This window comes from Hesperophylax consimilis, chromosome 19, assembly GCF_061612785.1.
Source record: "Hesperophylax consimilis isolate HC1 chromosome 19, BYU_Hcon_1.0, whole genome shotgun sequence".
Classification (NCBI taxonomy): domain Eukaryota; kingdom Metazoa; phylum Arthropoda; class Insecta; order Trichoptera; family Limnephilidae; genus Hesperophylax; species Hesperophylax consimilis.
This window is the reverse complement of record NC_142854.1, coordinates 22,986,881-22,997,015: the sequence shown is the minus strand read 5'-3', so window position 1 is coordinate 22,997,015 and position 10,135 is coordinate 22,986,881.

The following is a 10,135-nucleotide window of genomic DNA, read 5'->3' as shown; positions in this document are numbered from 1 at the left end:
CACAGGAGGCCTTTAATAAAATAATTTCCTCCATAGCCTATATCATTTGTGGGGATGCTAGTGTGAAGCCTTTTTAAGGAAGTTCTGAGAAGAAGAAAGGTATGAGGGTTGGGTGGGAAATTGAGGGTCAGTGTGTCCAGGAGTAACGTATAAAACCATTACTCTCACGTGCAAGGCGATGGGTCGGTAGAGTTCTGCTGGAGAGGTCAAAGGGTCTCTCCAACGCAACTGGTGGGCAGACGCATACGCCACTGGCACCCCTGCTAAGTCACCTAACGTAGCGAACCACTTCGAATGGCATATGGCAGAGGTGTAGGTTATCTAATGAATGTTTACCGAGGCGACCCGCCTATCAAATTGAGTTTAAAAAAATAAAATTAGATCTCGCTTCAAACCATGTCTACTATAAATAAGTCCATTTCTGACAGTTAAATTTATTGCCCAAAGCGCAAACACCTCCGATCTCCCCTTTCCGCCTTCATCGGTACAAAACACAGGCTGCCAACTTACCCGCGTACCAATGGGGAAATTCCTTTGGAGGAAAAACAGTAACTGTACCGGTTTTATGGATGTTTGGCGATCGTAAAGCGGAAAAGGTCGAGTCGTTTTGATCGCGGGTCATGGGATCAATATCCAAAGGTAGCGAGATCAAAATAATACACTTTTGTGATGCTAGGAAATAGACAAAATTGTCGGAAAATAAATGGGTTATTTATATTCCATAGAAATTGCCACACAACATTTCTTTGTCAGAAAGCAATCAAAAGGAATGGGGTTGTTTTAACGAATATTTTATTTATTTATTTTAAACAACAGTAGAACATAAATAAAAAGGGTTTGAAAAATATATCATAAAAAAACATATTTTCGTTAAGTTATTATCACACTGACTTTTAAGAACCCTTGAAATTTTGTACGTTTAATATTTATTATTATGTACTTGCCAAGCGTCACTGAGAAACAGATTTTGGTCTTGCTTGCGCCTGTTTATTGTTGTTAGAGAGAAAGGGATATAAGTGTAGATGAGTGATCGTCGATTTTGAATATTTCTTATGTGGATATTGCACAAGAGTCCCAACTACTCCCTGTCAAGAACCAGTGAGACTATGGCATCCCCAATTGACTCATGTTGTGAGGCTGAAGTTGGAAAATGAAGGAGATGGGGAAGAGGAACGTCGGTATGCAAGTCATTTCAAGCAACGAGATTCTAAATGTTGATATTTATCCAGGTATCTGAACCCGTGACCTCCGAAATCGTTGCCGACGATCGAAACCACTCAACCATGGAGGCCATCGAAACAAAACTATAAAACCAGCCTTCATAGCACAAAAGGCCATTTTGAAAATTATTCTTAGAGTCCCCAATCAGAACTTCAGACTATGTTTTTAATGCGCTGTATTTAATGTCTCTGAAACGATTGTATTCAAAAGATATTTTAATTTCGCATTCTAAAACCAGGATAACTTTGTAGATATAAAGGTTGATTCACAAGATTCTCATTACAACATATAACTAATACGACTTTTGGACATGGAAATATGCAATATTTCTCTATAAAAGTATTTAATATCCCCCCTCTTGCAATAAAAACCATTAAAATAATAACCGATTTCAAAAGAAGACAAAGACATGAATTATGTACACGGGAAGGAAGAAACCTTCCTACATAAGCAACAAAACTACTTATCAACTCTTACGTAGTCTCACGTCTCGATTACTGCAACGGCATTTATGCCAGCCTTCCAAAATATCAAATTGACAAACTTCAATCAGTGTTTAATGCTGCAGCACGGCTCATAACCGGGGTTTATAAATATTCGCACATTTCATAACACCTTCGTAACCTTCACTGACTCAAGTGCCCTTAAAGAATCCATTACAAACTGTGCTGGATGGTGTTTAAATCCATCAATGAAATGGCCCCACCCTACATCTCTGAACTTTGCGTCCCGGAAAACACTGGTCTGAGGCAGTCAACGCTTAGATCAGCAACATCAGAAGCTGTAGGCAGACTGATAGAGCCTAAGCGCAAGCCAAATACTAAGTTTGGTGATCACGTTTTAGGAGCATCTGGGCCGAAGGCTTGGAATAAATTTCCTCAGGAACTAAGATCCACAATAAGTCCAACAGAATTCAGGTGTAAAATAAAAACATACACTTTTAAGCTGTCATATCCTTAAATAAAAATACCATTCCCGAGAGAAAGTAAAATTATATCCAATTTTCTAAAATCTAAATCTATCTAAATCCTGTATCTAAATTTCGCTAATAAACAATTAGTTAATGTTAATTAAGGTAAGTATTGTACTGTATATTATCTCCACATATAGTTAGTAATAACATAGAGATATCACTGTAGAAATGTATTATATATTTGTACAACGCCCTTGAGATGATTTTGCACAAAAACGGCGCTATTAAAATCATCCAAATATTATTATTATTATTAAGAATATAGAAACAATGTTGTAAACTAACAACGAATAACGCGATATTATGTTATTGTTCTTGATACTAAATTTTATCATACTTACAAAAAAAAACTTGACGTAATTTATAATTCATACACAAAATCATTACAATGAGATGTGAAATTGATCACGACACTGATAAATGATTGGAATACATATTTGAGTGACACTAGCGTTTTATAAACTAAAAACTTAACTAAATTATCCATCAATCATTAAGTTTATACCGAGACTGAATTATTAAAAAAATTCCACGTAGAATTGATGAGTCTGGCACGTACACGTATTCTGTACACTTTCACGTTATTTAAGAAAGCACTTCTCTCTGCGAGGAGCAAGTAATTTAAGCCGTTAATGCAGCAGTGCTAAAAGGACTAAGCACTTTTCAGATGTACTGTAAATTTCGTTCATCGAAAGCAGATGTGCAAATTCTAAATAGCGCTTATGCCCTGTTTCATATTAGGAGAAAAAAAACTGCAAGCGTTTTTTTATGCAGGATAAACACAGCGCAAAAGAGGATTGACTTTGTGTGCAAAGAAAACTTACTGATATAAAATACTGTTAATTTATTGAAAATCTGATAAAATGATTCGTTTTACTGTTAAAAACGGGACTGCAGACCATCAACGAATGAATTCTTAACAAAGTATCAGTTAAAAGCGAATGTTTTATGATGATGGCGGAACACGTTTTCAAATACTTATGTTGATATTGACATACTGATATTGTCGCAATTCGACATGATATTTATTAAGAATAGAACACGTGTTCTCGATATATTCTGATCGACTAATATAAATATTATAAATTTGAGGTATATTACAAACCCATACAGATAGAGACGTGATCTGGGGAGGTATGATTTTATTTATACAAGAGTCCCAACTGCTCTAAACCTTCTGGAGCCAGTGAGACGATGGCATCATTCATTGGGGTAAGTTGTGAGGCTGAAGTTTGTGGGGTGGGGGAGGAGATGGGAAAGATAAAGGTGGAGTATACACAGCTAATTACATTTGAAGCAACGTTTCAATTCTGAATGGTGGTCTTACACCAGGGCGATGCTGATAGTATCTTCCACTCTGGGTGAGGTTCATGAGTTATAAAATATGTGATAGGAAAGGAAACTTTCGCGTTCGACAGTCGAACGAATTCTCACGAAACATCTTTGCAAACCCATGCAATCAGGAGCCAGCTCTGGGCTGCAGATCCAACATAACTGATAACTCGATTGTATATTGTTTTGAAGTGAAACTTCTTTACGCGCGTCATGCATTTTCAAGGACCGGAGTAAAACCGACTCATGACCGTCACGAAAAACCGTGATCATTTGGTGGTGGGGTTACGGGACCCCCACCACCGCTCACCGTTCACTGTCGCTCTCTCACCGTAGTCGCTTACTGAGGTGAGGGAGCCACTGACGAACGTTCTCTCTCTCTCTTCTCTCTTTTCCTCTCTCTCTAGCCAACGACGCCACGCCAGGCATCAGCTGCTTGCTTCGTGTATTGCACGGTGAGTGTAATACGAGTGAAATACGTAATTGATTGTGGTTTATTCGATTTGGAACAGAGTTTTAGTGTCAAAAATGAGTAGTGACGAGATAGAAGTGAGAAAAACATTCGTGGCACAAGAGGAAATATCCCCTGAAAATCACCAAAGAAGAAGAGAGTCTGATTCACACAGTGATAACATTAACGTAAGGTAAACATAACCAAGAAGAGTGGATAAATATCTCACAAAATAGTATTGTTGTTGTAATAGCATGATAGGATTGTTTAACATATTGGCGAGATTATACTAACAGTGAAATATGATGTAATGATCTATAATAATAATGCAAAGTATGTTAATAATTATAATATTGATAATAAATAATGGACATGTACACACAAACAGTGTGTACAAAAACTTATTAATACTTATAAATGAAAAGAAAGAGAAGAATACTAAAAGTTTCACTTCCGTCGTGCGTAGGCTTGCCACACACTGTCTTTTTTTAAATTTAATTACTGTACTATTTATTTATTACACTTGTTTACTGACTCGCGTGTGGAACAAGCTACATGCGTATATTTTTCTTCCTTCAAATATAATCCTGGCCTCTTCAAGACCCTTATAAACAGGACCCTTATAAACAAGACATTTATAAATCCTTTTCTACAGCACCTACCCACATCACAATGTTATCCAACCGGGTGGAGAAATAGATCCTTCCCTTTCACTCGGCAATTCATCAAGCGATTGTTGAAAAAAAAACCGATCAACTATTAGGAATTTATATTTAAAAAACACTCACCTGTATTGTTTCTTCTGCAGAATATTTGACATCTTGGGTTGCCATTGTCGGTGTAAATTCTCCATTACACATCGGTGTGGCCACTGCTACAATCTTCTGAAAACAAAATAAACTCACTTTTATATTGTGAATTTATGAATAAGATTAAGAAAAGGACACATAGTTGGTTTGACATGCGAGACCGGGACTGTAGTGAGAGCATAAACCGCCCATTATAAAAATGCACAATCAGTTATTGTAATAACAGTGAATAATGTCTTGTACACGTTTTCCAGATATAAATATTATCAACATTTATTATAGTGGTGGACGGGTACGGCTCTCGACTAGCAAGCTGGAGGTCGCAGGTTCAAATCCCGGCGTGCGCAAGTAAATTTCATTTAATTAATTTGTATTATTTCATAATTTACTCATTTTAAATAATATATAGTATATTTGCGGCACGTCCCAGAGTCAAAGATACTCTCAGTATCGCCCTGGTGTATGACCACCCCACCCAGCAACCTTCAGCATCACATCATCATCAGCAACACACCCCAATCGGGGATGGCATTGCCTCACTGGCTCCAGAAGTTTGGGAGCAGATCAGATGGGACTCTTGTGCGGCATAACATAAAAAAAAAAATGCAAAAAAAAAATAATTGACTGAGTGTAGCGAAGTGCTGTTTTAACTCGACCGTTTCGCATTTCATCTTTCTGTAAATTTTTTGAACGTTTCGTTTTATTATTCATATAGGTACTTTATTATCCGAGCAAGCCTAAAATTGACTACATAGCCATCTTTGACTAGTATGACTGAGCTTTTCAATATGATGGTACCTACTTTTATTTATTTATTATTGGATAATTTGTATAGCGCCGCTTTTGTGAGATATCACCTCAGGGGCACTTTACAGTTGATGCAGGTATTACAGAAAATATAAATATTACAAAAATAGAGTGAAGTTAAGTTAAGTAAAATGAAGTATAGGAACAGGTGACACGAAGATAGAGACTCTGCAGCCAGAATCCTAGGTGGTGAAGAAACTGGGCCAGCTGCTGCAGCGAAAGAGTCCACCGCGTCCACCGACAGTGCCAGCATGAGGTTCGTCATCCGTCCAGGTATGTGTCTGCTGCTAATAAAGCGCTGACACACTATCCTCTCACAGATACCAGACCTTGGCAGCACCGCTGTGACGTTCTACGAAGATAGAAGATGGAGGCTCTGCAGCAAGAATCCTAAGTGGTGAAGGAACTGAACCAGCTGCTGCAGTAAGAGAGTCCACCGCGTCCAACAACAGCGTCCAGGTATGTATCTGCTGCTAATAAAGCGCTGACACCTCACATAGATAAAAGACCCTGGCAGCACCGCTGTGCCGTTCGGCAAGTCCATCATTTATCTCCATGTAATCCTGTTCCTGGTAATTGTTGAAGTGGTGCATTTTGTCCGCAATAAAAAGCGACGGTTGGGGTAATAAATTAGCCTGGGCTTGAGGAAAGTTTAAAAAAATAATTGTCATTGAGATAGTGACATTTCATTGGACGAAATGTGTAATTCCAAATTTTAAAATGATATATGTATAATTGACTGGGTAGGTATTTAAGTACCTACTTACAAATCTTAGGATTTTAGGAGAAAGTTTGGTTTCATTACTGGCCTTTTGCTTTACAAAACTGAAATAATAGAAGAACTTGAATAGAACCTTCATGAAGCTTTAAAATCAACTTTTAATTTGTTGAATTGCTCAAATTCCATGAAACAACCCGTCCTTAATAAGCGAAACCTCGTGTATATTATTTAACTTTGTATCTATATAAATAAAAAAAAGGAAATGTATGTTTGTTCAAAATCTTAAATCTCTGAAGGTTCTTCACAGATTGCTTTGAAATTTTGACACTACGTTGCATTGGAATACGCGTGTGTTTTTATATACCTATTTTATATAGATGTCACCTGTGACAGGTAAAAACATGTTTTTTTTCTAAACAGCTCCGTTGGACGTAAAATCAAAACGCGCTTTTATTTCTCTGTCTGCACAGAAAAACTGAGCTACAGCAACGCGTGGAGGTGAACAACACTGTGTATTTCTTACAAAAATATATTTAAAAAAAAACTTACAGTGATAATTTACCTTTCATAAGAAATCCGATTACGAGACCCTTTATCTTTTTTATTACCCTTAAGGTCTCGAAAAGTAATTTTCTTTACCTTTTCTCCGTAACGTTTTTCCTGAATGCTTCTTATCTCCGTTTCCATTTTGTAGTGAGACCCTCAATGAGAAAATCTGAACGGTTTACAAAGTAAGGTGTGTTATTTCATACAAAACTTTATTATGGAAAGGATTTGTAAGGATTTTATTTATGTCGGCACTTTAAAACATTTTTATAAGGACAAGCAAGATTTATTTAATAGCCATTGAAGTACAATTTTTTTATTCACACAACAAAGGAGCGGTATTTGTGAGAACAGCTCTTCTATTACTTATCTGAATGTAGTAGCAGGTAGGTACTAGTATTATCCATAAATTTATTTCCAGGAAGCTACAAGCCAAAAATGTGTATATTCTTGGTATACCTTATATTGTAGGTAATAGGCATTAAAATCGCTTGACAAACGGAGTCTAGAAACGTTCGATTTCAAACACAAAAATTGTGTTTTATTTATTTTGTTAATAATTTTATAAGAAAGCAAAAAAGTTAATCAAAGGAAACTGTCACAGATAATCTTAGCTATAATACTATATTTTTAAGTTGTTTCCTTTACGCGTTCATACATTTCTATTGAAAAAAAAATTTTTAGTAGTTTACATTTATATTTTTTATTGAGTAATTTATTTTTTTATTTGTATTCTACTCAAGGGAAACGATAGGAGAATCTTCAATTTATCTAAAGCATATTTTTTGGTATTCATAATGTACACCAATTCGTTATAAAAATGAATCAAAATTGTGATTTAGCATTAAGCTTCGCCTTAAAAATATTAAGATAAATTGTTAAAAACGGGATTGCTAATTATCAGGATGTCGGAACACGTATTCATGAAAATGCGAATGAAATTAATGTTTATTAATATAAGGCCTGTTAATTTATCGTAAGAGCAAAAATTGATTTCTCTCCGTGTGTACATACGCAATATGAATAAATAATTTTGTACGTTCAAAAACTCAATTCTTGCGCCCCGCTGTTGAATTTGGCAACCACCTCTGGTCTGGAGCTCCAAAATACATGGAAAAAACCCTTGCCTCTGTGCAGAAATGCGCGGTCAATTTGATAAATCCGCCTATCTTAACAAACAGATTGCAATCTTTGGAGCACAGGCCTCTGTGTTTCCTCCCTCCTGCAACACGGGTTTCTTCAAGACACATGATCACTTCTTCCTTTCTTTGAAAATACCCTCCACACAGCATCCACAAAAATGACATAGGTCCTGAGAAAAATTATTCTCTATAGGCCCTCCTGCGTGGAGTTAATATATTTATTTATTTAACGCCCAGAGGGCTTTTACATGTAGGTGGTACAATTTTAATGACAGTTTTGAAACATAGGAAAAAAATAATAAAAATAAAATTACATTAAAAAATAATGTATGCAAGAAACAAAATAAAAAATAACAAGAACATAAATTAAAAAATACAGCGAATTGACTGGTTTACAAAAATATAACTTCCATTTGGGAATAGCGTTGAAATAAGTCTTATACGTAATCCACAAAATTCGAAAAGTTTATATTAAATATATCAACATCACCTAAGTATTGGTTTCCCATAGTGTGAAACCGTTGTATTGGGGAGTTCGCAATGTAATTGCGCTTATGTGTGTTGCAGTGGAATAGTGTATTTTGTCGTGTTGTTATTGTAGGTATTCGTAAGTTTATGAGTTGCAGAAGTTCGCAACAGTCGAATTTAGAGTTTAGAATCTTGGATAAAAAAGTTAAGTCGTTTATTTTACGCCTGTCTTCCAATGTGTGTATTTTTAGAGTATTTAATTAAAAAATAGTGGTAAATTTTAACAAAAGTATTAACTGAGAACATCTTTCAGTATGTACCACTGTTGGAAATGCTGTGTTGAGGGTCGGTAGACCTATTATAATAAATTTCAAAAGACGCAATAGAGATATAAATGTAATTTGTTGAAAAAAATTATGTTTTTTTGCCGTAACAAAAAGGTTGAGATAAAAAGTGATCGCATTTATTATCCGGTGGGTATAAATCGAATATTGTGACAGAATAAAGATTGGAAAATGTGGAATTTATTCCCTGATCAGTTTTTGTAATATTGTGGGGTAAAAAATTTACCCAACGTCGTTCAATGTGATTTTTCACCGAAGTTATTTACTATATTTTTATGTAACTTGAGGGTTTTTCTTAAAATTGTGGAACATGTTATCTTCTTGGTAATAAACTCGGGGACACAAGCATGGCCATATCGATAACTAAGCAATATAGCAAAGATGAACTTAGATTTAGGCGTTTATTTATCGATATTACAAACATTTTTTTGAGGAAAATAATTTCGTCAGCCTATTTCATCTTTGAGGATGCTGTGTGAAAGGTCTTTTTAAATAAAGGAAGGACGCAAATGAGAATTGTAGCAGAAGTCGGGGAGGCTTGAGGAATACATGGCTTGATCAAGTGAATCAGATACTTGAGTCGGGCCATGCCAAGAGTCAGATTAAGAGAAGAGTATTTATGAATGTGAATGAGGCAAGAAGTGTGTGCCAAGACCGAGATGTTTGGCGGTCCGTCCTTTCTGCCTACCCCTGCGGGGAAACGGTGTGATGTTTATTTAGTTAGTTAGATAAGGAGAAGTAGCTAAGGGAAGAGAAAATGTATGTGACGGGCGTACGAATCCATCCCTACTTTGTTGCGACGCAAGACTATGGGTTATGAGAGACCAGCAGAAGAGGTCAAAGGGTCTCCCCAAATCGCCATGATAATCATTACCGATGTTGGATAAGTCGATTAATGACAGCAGAAAAAACGCATCATCCCATTTCGTGGACGACAAAATTATACGAGGTATTTTTTGTGCCAATATCATTTTAAAATAAGCTTTTTTAAAGTTCAAAGCTTAAGTTTGTATTATTTTCAAATATTATTTAATTTTGTCAAAGTTTATCATTTACATTTTTCACCTGAAAACAACCAACTTTATTTTATATGAGAAAGGCATTGTAAGTGCTAACTCTCTCACTAGATGGCGTCGAGACAAATTGTTTACATTTTTAGGTGAAATACTTGAACTTGTCAAATATTAATTATTATTTTTTTTAAATGTAACAAGCAGTTATAGCAAGCAGAAAAGCAGTTGTAACAAGCAGAAAAATGTAACAAGCAGTAATTGTTGAATGAAACACTAGTATATATTGAATAATTTCGCGGGTAAGAGAT